Below are 13414 nucleotides of genomic sequence, written 5' to 3'. Positions count from 1 at the left end.
GAACACAGAATCACTTGGGAGCAGAGATGGGGGAGCTTGAATCCCAGGTTCAAGATCGCATACGCTGGGTGCCACAGTACTTCTGGCCAGGGTGGGTGGGGATGGCAGGGGACTATTCCAGAAGAGAGATGGTAAGCTTGGAGGTAAACTGGGATTATTTCACTTTTATATTCCCAGCCCTAGAAGACCACAGGCTCAACAAATATTTGTTGGGTGAATAATTAAAATCCCTTAAGGTAGTATGCAGGATCTGGAAAGAAATTTTGGAGGAGAAAGCATTTTAGGTGGGTTTCTTTTAAGTGTTAGGGAATGGGAACTTTCCATTCTGAGACTGCTGAATATGCAAAGGGCTGATGCTTTAATAAAAAACGCTTGACAAGATGAACGTAGGAGCCTACTGAAGGTTGCTGCGGACAGAAATGAGCATGTGGTAATAATTAGGATTTAAGTAACATTGATTATACATCTCCGTCCTGCCAGATGTTTTTAAGGACTTAATCTCATTTGCTCCCCAGAATTGCAGCATTTGTGGTAGACACAGATGCGGAATCCAGTTCTGCGGTCCAAGTGGCCTTGCTTCCCAGCTGTGGAGGGTGTGGTCAGCACATGGTCTCCGCTCAGCTGCGGAGAGCCACCGGGCCGCTCGTCATGCCCTTTGCAGGCTAAGCCCACATCCAGCGACTGCCGGAAGTAGGGCTCTAAGAGGCAGGTCATTTGGGCCCAAAGTGGAATGACGCAGCTGGGTTCTGTTGGTTCCAGAGCTTCCATTGCAGCTGGGCCTTCATAGCACTTTGGAGGCTCCCTCTTTCTAATCCTGCTCCCCTCCCTTTCCGTCCCAGGTTGCAGACTCCTCATAAACATCTCGCTGGCTTTCGGGGCCTACTTCTAGAGAACCTAATCTACAAGACTACTAATTTCCCACGTTGACTGGCTGGAAACTGGGGTTCTGAGTAGCAGCACATCTCCCCAAAGCCATACAGCTGATGAATAGCATGTGACTCCCAATGGAGGGCTCTTTCCAGAACCCTACACTCGTTACAGAGACCAACGGTCTTTAGCCAAAGCTACCTGCTTGGCCCTGCCTCAGCAGATGGATGTCAACAGCCATGACTCCACTGTTGCCCAGATACACGTTTGCTATCAGGAAAGCTCTGGGTCACCTGTGGCCTCCCAAGGAAGCCAAAGCACAGGGTCAACTGGGCCTGCCCTTGGCTTGGCTACTGCTCTCCATCTTTCAAATCTCAGCTAAGTCACAGCTAAGTTTCCTGCTTACAAGCTTTCCTAATACCTCTCCTGGCATCACCAACAACTTTCTTTCTTCCATCTGTGTGATTCACGAGGTTGTAACTCCAAGAGGCCATCGATCACCACGAACTTCCCAGCACTGAGCACAGGGGCCTGGTATACAGTGGGAGCTCAATTTACATTTGTTGAAGGTATGAGTTAAGTGTGTATGATAAATACTTGTATTTACCTCCATCAATATTAGTTTCTGTTCTTTTTTAGTGGCTCAACTCTATGAGATATACACACAAACCAGATCATTGTGTTATGGTGACGTGAATTATTATTACTATTGTTTTAGGCTAACAGCCATAGATCATTTCCAGTGACCAAATATGTCATGTTTAATTTTCTTCGGGAGAGGTTCAGATCAAAGACAATTCTGATTTCTTCCAGGAATGGAGATTCCGTGAACTTTCTTAAGTGCCTGTCCCAATGTCTGGGAATGTCTTAGAGCAGAAGACTATCATTTTCTCCACCTAACTACTGGGTTTGTAAAAACCTTTAAGACCGAAGCCATGGGTGACATCCTTTGACCTAATTAAAGCCTGAAAATCTTCCTTTTGTGAAATGTGGCAAAGTCATGATTTATTAAAGAGATGTTCTCTTTAACATTTGCCCTACAAACTCACACAACAGAGAAGCAGACTAGGGCATTTCTTTTCTTTTCTTTTTTTTTTTACATAGAGTAAAATTCCACTCTCTTTTCCCCCTCCTCAATGTCCATCATCCAGTTACCCCATTCTCCCATCTCCTTCCCCTCCAACAACCCTCAGTTTGTTTCCCATAATTAAGAGTCTCTTATGGTTTGTCTCCCTCTTTGATTTCATCTTGTTTTATTTTTTCCTCTCTTCCCCTATGGTCCTTTGTTTTGCTTCTTAAATTCCACATATGAGTGAGATCATATGATAATTGTCTTTCTCTGATTGACTTATTTTGCTTAGCATAATACCCTTGGGTTCCATCCACATCGTTGTAAATGGCAAAATTTCATTTTTTTGATGGCTGAGTAGTATTCCTTTGTATATATACATATCACATCTTCTTTATCCATTCATCTGTTGAAGGACATCTGGCCTCTTTCTGTAGTTTCGCTATTGTGGACATTGCTGCTGTAAACATTGGAGTGCAGGTGCCCCTTCAGATCACTACATTTGTATCTTTGGGGTAAATACCCAGTAGTGCAGTTGCTGGGTCATAAGGTAGTTCTATTTTCAACTTTTTGAGGAACCTTCATACTGCTTTCCAGAATGGCTGCACCAGTTTGCATTCCCACGAACAGTGTAGGAGGGTTCCCGTTTCTCTGCATCCTCGCCAACATCTGTCATTTCCTGAGTTGTTAGTTTTAGCCATTCTGACTGGTGGGAGGTGGTATCTCATTGTGGTTTTGATTTGTATTTCCCTGATGCCGAGACTGGGACATTTCTGACGTGGGGCACTTCTCAGAGAGGCTGTTTCCACTTCACTGTATAGAGATGATAATTTTTTTTATAGATTCCAACTATGCAAACTTTTTAACTTTTATCTTTTCATATCAGCCTGACCTTTTACTAAGCATAACTGTATTCTTCAATATAAAGTTAATATATTGACAACACAGAGAGAAAACAAGGCAAAATATTACATATTCAGCCATCTTTCATGTTGCATTTGAGGTGAATTTTTTTTTTTTAAAGATTTTATTTATTTATTTGACAGAGAGAGAGACAGCCAGCGAGAGGGGGAACACAAGCAGGGGGAGTGGGAGGGGAAGAAGCAGGCTCCCAGTGGAGGAGCCTAACATGGGGCTCGATCCCAGAACGCCGGGATCACGCCCTGAGCCGAAGGCAGACGCCTAACGACTGCGCCACCCAGGCGCCCCTGAGGTGCATTTTCTGTCCGTTAAAGGCTTATTCTTCCGGAGTTGCTCTGAACCCCAGCTCATCCCAGTACTGCACATTTGTGAACTTGGAATTCGAAAAGCCAGGCTTCAGGTTCTACTGCCTAATCGCTGTGTGTACTTCCTCAGCTTACTCAACCTCTCTGAGTCCAGTTTTCTACTTAGGAAAGAGGTGGTGATTCCTGTTAGTAATCTAGTAGGAATGTATTGGGGGATCAAGCAAGATGGGCAAAGCCTCTGTTAACCTCTAACTGTTAGATAAACATAAGTTAGTATTACTACTGGCCTTTTTCCTGGACTTTTTCTGAACACTGTCTTTGTAGCAGATAATGTTGCCCCACCTATATGCCCTGGCCTTACTTACATTGTAGTACCCAGAGGCCTTTCTCCAACTGCCAGTGTTTTGCAACTTTTTTTTTTTTTTTTTTTTTTTTTTTTTGTCCAAGGTCTTAATCTGGCAACCAGTCCCTGGTATATCCCATAAAATGAGTTAATACCGGAGAACCATCACCGCCAGATCAGGCTACAACCATTGACCGACAGGAGTGGATCTATATCCTGGTTTTGCTGCCTCTTGGGTGGGATCACTCAGAGGACCCCAGGGCCTTATAGTGTCTACACCAGAGCCCAGAATTTCCCCAGTGGTATTAAGCCCCGGGGGGCCACAGCGATAACTAGCTCAATCACACACGACTTTCTGGCTCCCTGAATCTTTTATTGGCTTCCTTCCTTTGCCTGACTCACTTCTCCACTCTCTAACTGGTATTTCCTGGGATTACCACCCAAATAAACTACTTGTATTTGAATTCTTGTCTTAGGGTCTGTTTCTGAGGGTACCCCAAACGAAGCCGGTGTTTGTATAAATTACATTTATTTCAGATGGAAGTGACATACATTCAATTTAACTCAACTTAGCCTAGACCAAAATCAAGGAAAAAATGTCAGCTCATTGACTCATACGATACAATGTCCAAAGGTCATGAATCCTCTTTTAGGATGGCTGGATCCACAGAACTCAATGACTCGTCCTCTCTCGTTTTCTCTGTGTCTTTCTCACTGCTGTTTCCCTTTATGTAGTAGCCTATTTTCAGACAGAAATGATGGCGCTCACAAGGCTACTCCCAGCTTACACTGCCCTTACAGCATGGAGTACCTGGGAAGGTCAAACTTCTCTTCCACATCCGTATCAGTGCCAGAAAAGGTCTCATGCTGATAGAATTGGGGCACATACTGCATTCTAGAAAAATCACTATGACCAGGTAGTTGAAGTATCCTGGCTGGTCACCCCAGGAAGGGGATAGAATGAGGAGGAATGGGTATGACTTCAAAAGGATGTGGGCAGCAACAAGCATTTCACAGACTAGAAAATACTTTCTGGTGTTTCCATGTATTTTCTTGATGATATAGGACATTTTTGGACCTTTTTACCCCAACAGAAGCACTTGGAACTAACACAGTAAAAGAGCAGGATCAGGGAGTGACTTCTTTTCTAGGTTCAGACTGATGGCTCAGATGATACCTTCTTTTTTTTATTTATTTTTATTTTTTTATTTTAGTGTTTTTTTATTATATTATGTTAGTCACCATACAGTACATCCCTGGTTTTTGTTGAAAGTTCGATGATTCATTAGTTGCGTATAACACCCAGTGCACCATGCAATACGTGCCCTCCTTACTACCCATCACCAGTCTATCCCATTCCCCCACCCCCCTCCCCTCTGAGGCCCTCAGGTTGTTTCTCAGAGTTCATGGTCTCTCATGCTTCATTCCCCTTTCTGATTACCCCCCCTTTCTTTATCTCTTTCTTACCCTACCGATCTTCCTAGTTCATATGTTCCATAGATGAGAGAAATCATATGATAATTGTCTTTCTCTGCTTGACTTATTTCACTTAGCATTATCTCCTCCAGTGCCGTCCATGTTGCAGCAAATGTTGAGAAATCGTCCTTTCTGATAGCTGAGTAATATTCCATTGTATATATGGACCACAACTTCTTAATCCAGTCATCTGTTGAAGGGCATCAGATGATACCTTCTATAGTAAAGGAAAAGGGAAAGAATATGTTCACTAAGCAGTAAAAAAAATAGTTAGTTGTCAATGCACATAGGTTATGTTCTAAATTCCATGCTAAATATTTTATTCACATGATTCTACCTAAATCCCAGAGAACACCCTGGGAGTAGTCATAACTATGACTTGCATTTTCATTTTACAAACAAAAAAATTAAAGCACAGAAAGGTAAATGACTTGCGTAAGGTCCTGAGCTCGTAAGTGGCAGAGACATTTATATCCAGGCTGGTGTGGCTCAAAGACTGGGTCTGGGGGCGCCTGGGGGGCTCAGTCGTTAAGCATCTGCCTTCAGCTCAGGTCATGATCTCAGGGTCCTGGGATCAAGCCCCGCACCGGGCTCCCTGTTCAGTGGGGAGCCTGTTTCTCCCTCTCCCACTCCTGCTGCTTGTGCTCCCTCTCTCGGTGCCTCTCTCTGTCAAATAAATAAATAAAATCTTAAAAAAAAAAAAGACGGTTTCTGATGCTTTGGAAACACTGCTTTGGTTGGAACTATACTAATGCTTTGTTCTTATATTCCTTTGCAGCATTTAGACACAATTAAAGTACACACACACACACACACACTGAATTCTGGGGACAGATTAACTTCTTTCAAACCTGACACTTGAGGTTGGAGACTTTTTGGTTCAGTTTCCTTTTGATCCAAGAACTTGTTAACCTTACACCCAGAAATAATTTGTCTACAAAAATCTTTCCCTCTCTTTCTTTCTTTCTTTCTTTCTTTCTTTCTTTCTTTCTTTCTTTTCTTCCTTCCTTCCTTCTTTTTCTTTTTTCTTTCTTTCTTTCTTTTTTTTTTTTTTGAGAGAGAGCAGGCAAACAGGGAGGGGGCACAGAGAAAGGAGGAGAGAGAATCTTTTATTTTGAAGATTTATTTATTTATCTGAGGGAGAGAGAGAGAGAGAAAGCTGGAGGGAGCAGCAGAGGGAGAGGGAGACAAGTGGTCTCCCAATGAGCATGGAGCCTGATGTGGGGCTCAATCCCAGGACCCTGAGATCATGATCTGAGCCAAAATCAAGAGTTGGAGGCTTATCTGCCTGAGCCACCCAGGCACTCCTACAAAAATCTTTTTATTTAACAATAGTATACCCAGGCTTACCCAGGTTGCTATATTGATTGTCCTTTTCCAGTTGACCTAATGAAGTCCCTCGACTGAGTACGCATTAGATCAGATCAAATTGATGAGAACAGAATTAGCTTACGGTATTTCTTCATTAACTTTCCAAGAACACCTCTCTTACTGGGGCTACAGCCTGCAGCTCTAAATATTTTGTACTTGGTAAAAAAAAAAAATAGAACTGTATTTGTATTCCTTTTAGACATTTTGCAATCTTGTTATTATTTCAAGATGTAAGAGGTAATTGGGGTATGAATCTAATTATCTCCGTCATCATTTGACGAATGAATTACCCACCTAGTTGAAAGTGCTAAATGTTCTCACCGGTTTAGCAAATATGTATTAATCTCCCATTGTATGCACAGCTCTATGCTAGGTGCTAGGGACACAGCAGTGACCCAGACAGAAACAAAATACCCCACAAATAAATACATAATAGTGAATTATGATAAGAATCTTGAAAGAGTTTAGCAGGCAGACTCTATCAGTCAGGATCCAGTGTATGAAATAGGTGTAACTCCAGGAATTTTAAGAAGGCTGTAGGTTAATACGAGGAATTCAGTGTTTGTAAAATTCACCGGAAGGGCTGAAGGAGCAGTTTAATCCTGAGTCTTCAGGAATATCTTTCAGAATACTGCAGAACTGTCCCATCGGAGGAACCACCACAATGGAACTTTGCCGGAACCAAGAACTCCCTGCCACCCACGTAGGTCCCCTATCGAAACTGCCTCTGAACCCCGAAGAAGCTACCGAATGGACACCCAAGACCATGGTTCATGATTTAGGAAGCCAGATCCAGATGCCACCATGACCACTCATGCCACTTTATTCTCTACTTCCTCACTGTCAGGAATCTGAAAACAGGGGCGCTACAGAGCAACCTCACGTTTTGAGAATGGTGCTCACCAGTGGAAACTGCCAGGCGAATCTAATCAGCCGCGGGAACCTAGGCTGAAGGGAGTCTGCACTCTAGTTAGTAACGTTGTATCCTCTCCAAGTAGGAGCAGGCTCCAGTGCAAGCTGAGCGAATCAGTCTGGAGGGTCCAGCATAAGATACTGATTTAGTGGGGGGACTGGGAAAGGTTTCTTTGAAGAAGCAACATTTCAGCTGAGACATTAAAAATGAGCAGGAGGAGAGGTGTCTGGGTGGCTCAGTCAGTTAGGTGTCTGCCTTCAGCTCAGGTCATGATACTGGGGTCCTGGAATTGAGCCCCATGTCAGGCTCCCTGCTCAGCGGGGAGCCTGCTTCTCCCTCTGCCTGCTGCTCCCCCTGCTCGTGCTCTCTCTCTCTCAAATAAATAAATAAAATCTTTGAAAGAAAAAAAAATGAGCAGGAGGAAAGCAGTCAAGGAGTGAGATGAGTCCCACCCAGAAAGAATAAGAGGGAAGACCTTGTGCTGGGAAGGCTCTTGCTGAGCTTGAGGAGCCAGACGGTGGTGTGGGGGGACGGAATGAGTTGGGGGGGTGGTACAAGACTGGGGAGCTAGTAAAGGCTGGCTCGTGTAGGACTTTCTCAATCACATTAAGCTCTGAGGATTTCATTCTGTGATGGAAGCCATTGGACCGTTTAAACAGAGGAGGAAATCAGTCTGCTTTGTATGTATGAAGGCTACTCTAGCTGGTGTTCAGAAAACCGTTTCCAGATGGCAGGAGTAGGAATGGGGCGAGTGCAGTAGGTGTAGTGAAGACACCGTGGTTTGCATATGAGGGTGTTATCAGTGGAGGTGATGGAGAGAAGCAGAGCTGACGGGACCCAATGGGAAGTGACTGTAGCATAAGTAAGGGTAAAAGAGAAAACAGTCTAAGTATGACTCCTGAATTTCTCATCTGAACAGCTGGATGGGATGTTCAGAGCCTTTAGTGCGACGAGCAAGATGGGCAGAGCAGGTCTGGGGAAATATCTGTATCAGCGCTGCACGTGCCTTTGGAACAGCCAACGGTGGACTTCGAGCCCGTCTACAGATGCACACATGTCTAGGTAATGGTCAGCTGGAAAATGCAATCTACAGAGAAGTGAAGGTGTTCGGATTCCAAATGAACAAACAAAACCAATGTCGATTCCTATTTTTCACTATTAATGAGCTCTTAGCTCAATGGAATTACACGTATTGAAGAACTACAGAGATACTCACTGGAAATACAATCATAACTCAAAAGGGATTCCTCCATTTTTAAAATGTATCAGCAAATATGATCACGGCTGCCTTTGAGGTGCAAGCGTCAGGATGTTTCCGACATATTTTGGTTCTGCGGTTAACACTTATGACTAGCTTACTATATATACTACTTATTTGTCTTGTTTATTACCTGTTTATTGTCTTCCATTTAAACATGTTAGATCAATGTTTATGGCAATTTTTTATCCGATTTTTAAAAATGCCATATTCCCTGTATCTAGAACATACTTAGTATCTATTAGGCACTGGATATATTCATTGAAAGGATGTTTGAATAAACAAATGTGAAATCTAGTATCAAGAGAAGCTATTTGTGTGTATGTGTTTGTTTTTGTTTTAGAGAAAGCACGCACACGCAAAGGCGCAGGTGCGTGTGGCAGTGGGAGGAAGACGGGCAGAGGGAGAAGGAGAATCTCAAGCAGGCTTCACACCCAGTGCAGAGCCTTCCAGGGGCTTGATCTCAGCACTCTGAGATCATGACCTGAGTCAAAACCAAGAGTTGGACGCTTAACCGACTGAGCCACCCAGGCGCCCCAAGAGAAGGTATTTGAACTGTCAGTCAAGTATACATAAGAATATACATTATCTGTGGTTCTTTGGAATCGAGTATGTGACTCTTAAACTTTTAATTTTACTAAATTCTATGGAAGAACATTTCTTTCACAAAATGAATTGAGACTGAGTCATCATTAGTCACATAAACTTTTAGAATTGATGCATCTTAGTTGAAAACAAAAATGACTGGTAAGAAATTCATCAACATTAAGAGTGTATCTCTGGATGGTGATCTACTTCTTTTTACTTTGGTGTATTTTACAAAATTTTGAAAATAAAGACCAATTACTTGTAGAAAGAAAAAAAAAAAAGAAACATAAAAATGGTTGACAACTATTGTGTTCTGAAATTTGTCAAAAACCAGTATCTCGCTAATTATATCAGAAGATATGAGTTATAAGTACAAGATCTATGACGGCGTACTTTGGCACAAATGAAAATAGTTTACAAAAGTAAACTGTATTCTCCCCTGATTTTGGTAAAACTACTGAAAAAATATATATTGAATAAATGACATACTAATCTTCTCTATTGTTATTAATAAGGGATTCATGGTATCCTTTCTACATACAGATTTCTGACCACATGTCCAATTATTGAAAGAGGTTTGATTAGAAGATCTTTAAGGTATCTGCGTCTCTCTCATTCTCTGTGACCCCACATTGGTCTCTAATACTTGTGTCATCGGATTGTAAAACCAAAGTGAATAATACATGAAAAGGCACTCTCTAAATTACAAAGCCCCGTATATGCTTGGTTGAAAGAACATCTTCCAGGACCTGCCCCCACCCCCACCCCCCATAGGTGGCCATTTTCACCTTGGTGGGAGCAGGGTGGGACCTTTACTTACTTAAGTTAAATGGAATGAGGTAATACCTTTGGGATCTCCTCCCTGTGCTGTGAAGCATCAGTCTACAGGGCTCAGTTTAAACAGCCAATGTTCCAGCCATAAGAGTCTGGGCCAAGGGGTAAAATGTGATGGAAATCTTTTTTGGGGGTCTTCTCCAGCGTGGGTCTGAGGGAGACATTTCCTTACAAGGCCACCAACATGGTACAATCCCCAGTTAAGAGAATGAGAATCAGGGGCCCCTGGGTGGCTCGGTAGGTTAAGCGGCTGCCTTCGGCTCAGGTCATGGTCCCAGGGTCCTGGAATCGAGCCCTGAGTTGGGCTCCCTGCTCAGCAGGGAGCCTGTTTCTCCTTCTCCCTCTGCCCCTGCCGCTGCTTGTGTGTGCATTCTCTCTCTCAAATTAATTAATTTAGAAAAACAGAGAGAGAACCGGAATAAGGTTTGCTTCTTCTGGAATGACATTAGCTGGAGTTCAGGAGAGAATGCTGCCACCCCAAGTTATTGAGATCATGGAGCTCCAGGGCAATTCGGTAGCTTGTCCATATTGTGCGGCCTTATATTAAGAAGAGAGTGGAAGCTGAGGGTGTTCCTGCATCATAAATATATATTATCTTTTGTTACTAAAATACTTATTTTTATTAAAGTTAAATATTACTTATGGTTATTGTATTATTACTAGTATTTATCTGTATTAGAGATTATTCTTTACTTTTGCTGGTTAGTCTTTTTCAATTTCCCATATAATACTTCATAATAGAAAAGCAAAAGCTTCATGCAAGTTACCTAGAAAACATTTAGAAAATACAGGCAAATAAAAGGGAGCAGACTAGAGTGACTTGTAATTCTACTACCCAGTGGTAAGCGCTGTTGATATTTTGCGATCCAACCTTCCAGTATATAGAATTCCTTTACTAAAAATGGGATTATACTCTATCTATCTTAATCACCCAGTTCTTTTGCTTGTAAAAAGAATCCCTTATGAATGAATGTTCTTCAGACATACCATTTCAACAACTGCGTATTCTGAGGCTTTCCAGGCATGTTAATGAGCCAGAAAAGTTGAACGCACCTGCACCCTGGCCAGCAGTGTCCCGGCCCCCTCCCCCAGTGCTGCTGGTGAGTACGGCAGCTGGAAAATCTTGGTCAGTAGTGGGATCATTGCTGCTTTAACTGGCAGCTCTCCGATTGCTAATAAGGTTTGTCATTTTCCCCCCGAAAGATTCTTTGGACAAGTGCCTTTGCCAGGATCATTTACAAGTTGGACAGCAGTAAAGCAACAGGAGTGGCGTCTGCATGGGTGGAAGCTTGATATGGACAGATTTAATGTTCAACTCACACTATCTCATGTATACTTACTAAACCCCTCTTCTTATCCCCTGGCAAAGATTTACTGATGGCCTGCTATAGGGCAAGCCCCGTTCTAGATGCCGGTGATGTAACAGTGAGTGAAATTGCCAAAGTCCCCAGGGCACGCATTCTAGAGCAGAGAACCACACAAAGCCAAGTGTGATTATGTGATGGCAGAATATAGAACAGAGGATGGGGCTGAGGGTGGTGGAGAGGGAGGGGAGGGGCTTTAAAATTGAGGGGATCAAGGAGGGCCTCTTTGATGTGATGGTATTTGAGCAGGGACCTAGATGGAGCCAGGAGTGAGTGAGCAGCGCAGGTGTTTGGGGAAGAGCCTTCCAGAGGGGGAGCAGAGAGTGTGCCTGAGGCAGGAGCGTGCCTGTCTCTGTGAGGAGTGGCTGGAGCGGAGAGAGGGCTGGGGACTGCGGTACAAGGTGAGGTCAGAGAGGTGGAGGGAGCAGCTCCTGTGGAGGTTGGAGGCCCTGGCCAGGAAGGAGGACAGATTTACTCAGAAAGAGCTCAGAGAGGAGGAGGCTGCTGTAGTCAATGTGTATGTGGATACAAGCCATGTCCCCCATACGGGCCTACCCTGTTCTGCCAAGCTCAGCCATTGCCCATCTCCTGTACTGCCCAATTTCTCTCCGTCTGTGGCCGCGGCAGGTGAAGTGGGTGTCTTATGAGGTCTGTTGGGTGCTAAAAAGTCTGTGTGGTAGTCAATCAAAAGACTAAGAGTGACAAGGCAGGATCAGTGGGTGTCACCCTCAGAAGTCAATCTGACAAGCGTTGGTCTAGCACTTTACAGGGTTGAGAACACGCCGGTAAGTCTAGAGAAAAAGCAAAATAGAGGCACCAGAGACTTCAATAAAATGACTAAAAAAGAAGCGGCAGACACAAGTGCGTCGAGTGTACCAAATCACTCCGTATTTAATCTCTGCAAGAGGCACCTGGAAATCTATAAATGACAGCAAGAGGCAGCTTGACAGGCTGCTTGCTGTTCTACTTGCTAGCTACAAACTAGTTGGAAGTTTTTCTCTTATCTGAAATGCCACTTTTGAATACAAAAACTTAGGCAAAGTACTTTCAAATTCCCAATTTGGGAATTTGGCTGTCTGATCACAGACCAGATCGGTGGGCTGCCAAGCCAGAAGGGCTAGGAGGGACCAGGCCCATGGGGCAGAACCAACGGCTTTCAGAGCCTGACCCAATGCCCCCCACTCGGAGGGCATCCCAGAAGCAGCTCACAGAGAGAACACAGGGGGCATACAAGAGGCTAGATTCTTATGGGGTGACATAGTGACCATTGTCCCCGCCTTTCAGGGGCGACATTCAGTGCAGAAGCTCCCTTCACTGTCCAGGCATCTCTCTGAGAAACCCTCCTGACCATCTCAGCTGACATTCATCTCCCTTCTTGGGCCTTTGTGGACATCTGGATAGCACTATTTGTTTAGTGCTTAATTGTTCTAGAATGCAAATTTCATGAGGCCAATGACTGCCTTGCTCGCTCCTATACCCCCAGTGCCAGAAATTGTGTGGGGGACCCAGTAGACACTAAATAACTATTAAATGGACGAATTTTACATTCTTTTAGGGGTCCATATAATATCTCGTAGCTTAGTGAGGATGAGATCAGATCCGACTTCTTGTCATCTGTCCTCTTCCTTACTTTTCTTCCCGTCTCACTGTAGCAGACGCCATCCGTGGCTTGCCCATATGAACTTGGCCCGCTCCAAAGTCAGTGACAGACAGTTCCTGTCCACGGCAGTGCTTCTGTTGGCTTTCCGCCATGGGAGAGTGCTTGGTCTCCATGCTCTGGAAGTTCTCCAAAGAGTTACATCACCCAAGTGTGATCGTCTATCCGTGAGGGGTGGAAACTGTAGACAACTATCCCATTCCTTGCTTCCTGGAGAAATCAGTCTGGGGGGCATCCTACCATTTCCAGAAGCCTCCGGGGAATGGAGCCCTGTTGCCCACACTGGTTCTCCACCCATTAATCCTCTGTGGCTTTCCTCCGTTCCCTATCTCAGGTCCCTGCTTACTCTTTCCTGGGACCACCTCCTACGTCCTAAATGAACTGCTCAGACCCAAATCCTTACAGTGGATGCTGCTTTGGGGGGAACCCAAACTAAGTCAATCACTTA

This window comes from Ursus americanus, chromosome 20, assembly GCF_024610735.1.
Source record: "Ursus americanus isolate L20-20 chromosome 20, mUrsAme1.1.p, whole genome shotgun sequence".
Taxonomy (NCBI): domain Eukaryota; kingdom Metazoa; phylum Chordata; class Mammalia; order Carnivora; family Ursidae; genus Ursus; species Ursus americanus.
The sequence above is the reverse complement of the archived record's forward strand: the minus strand, read 5'-3'. Positions refer to the sequence as shown.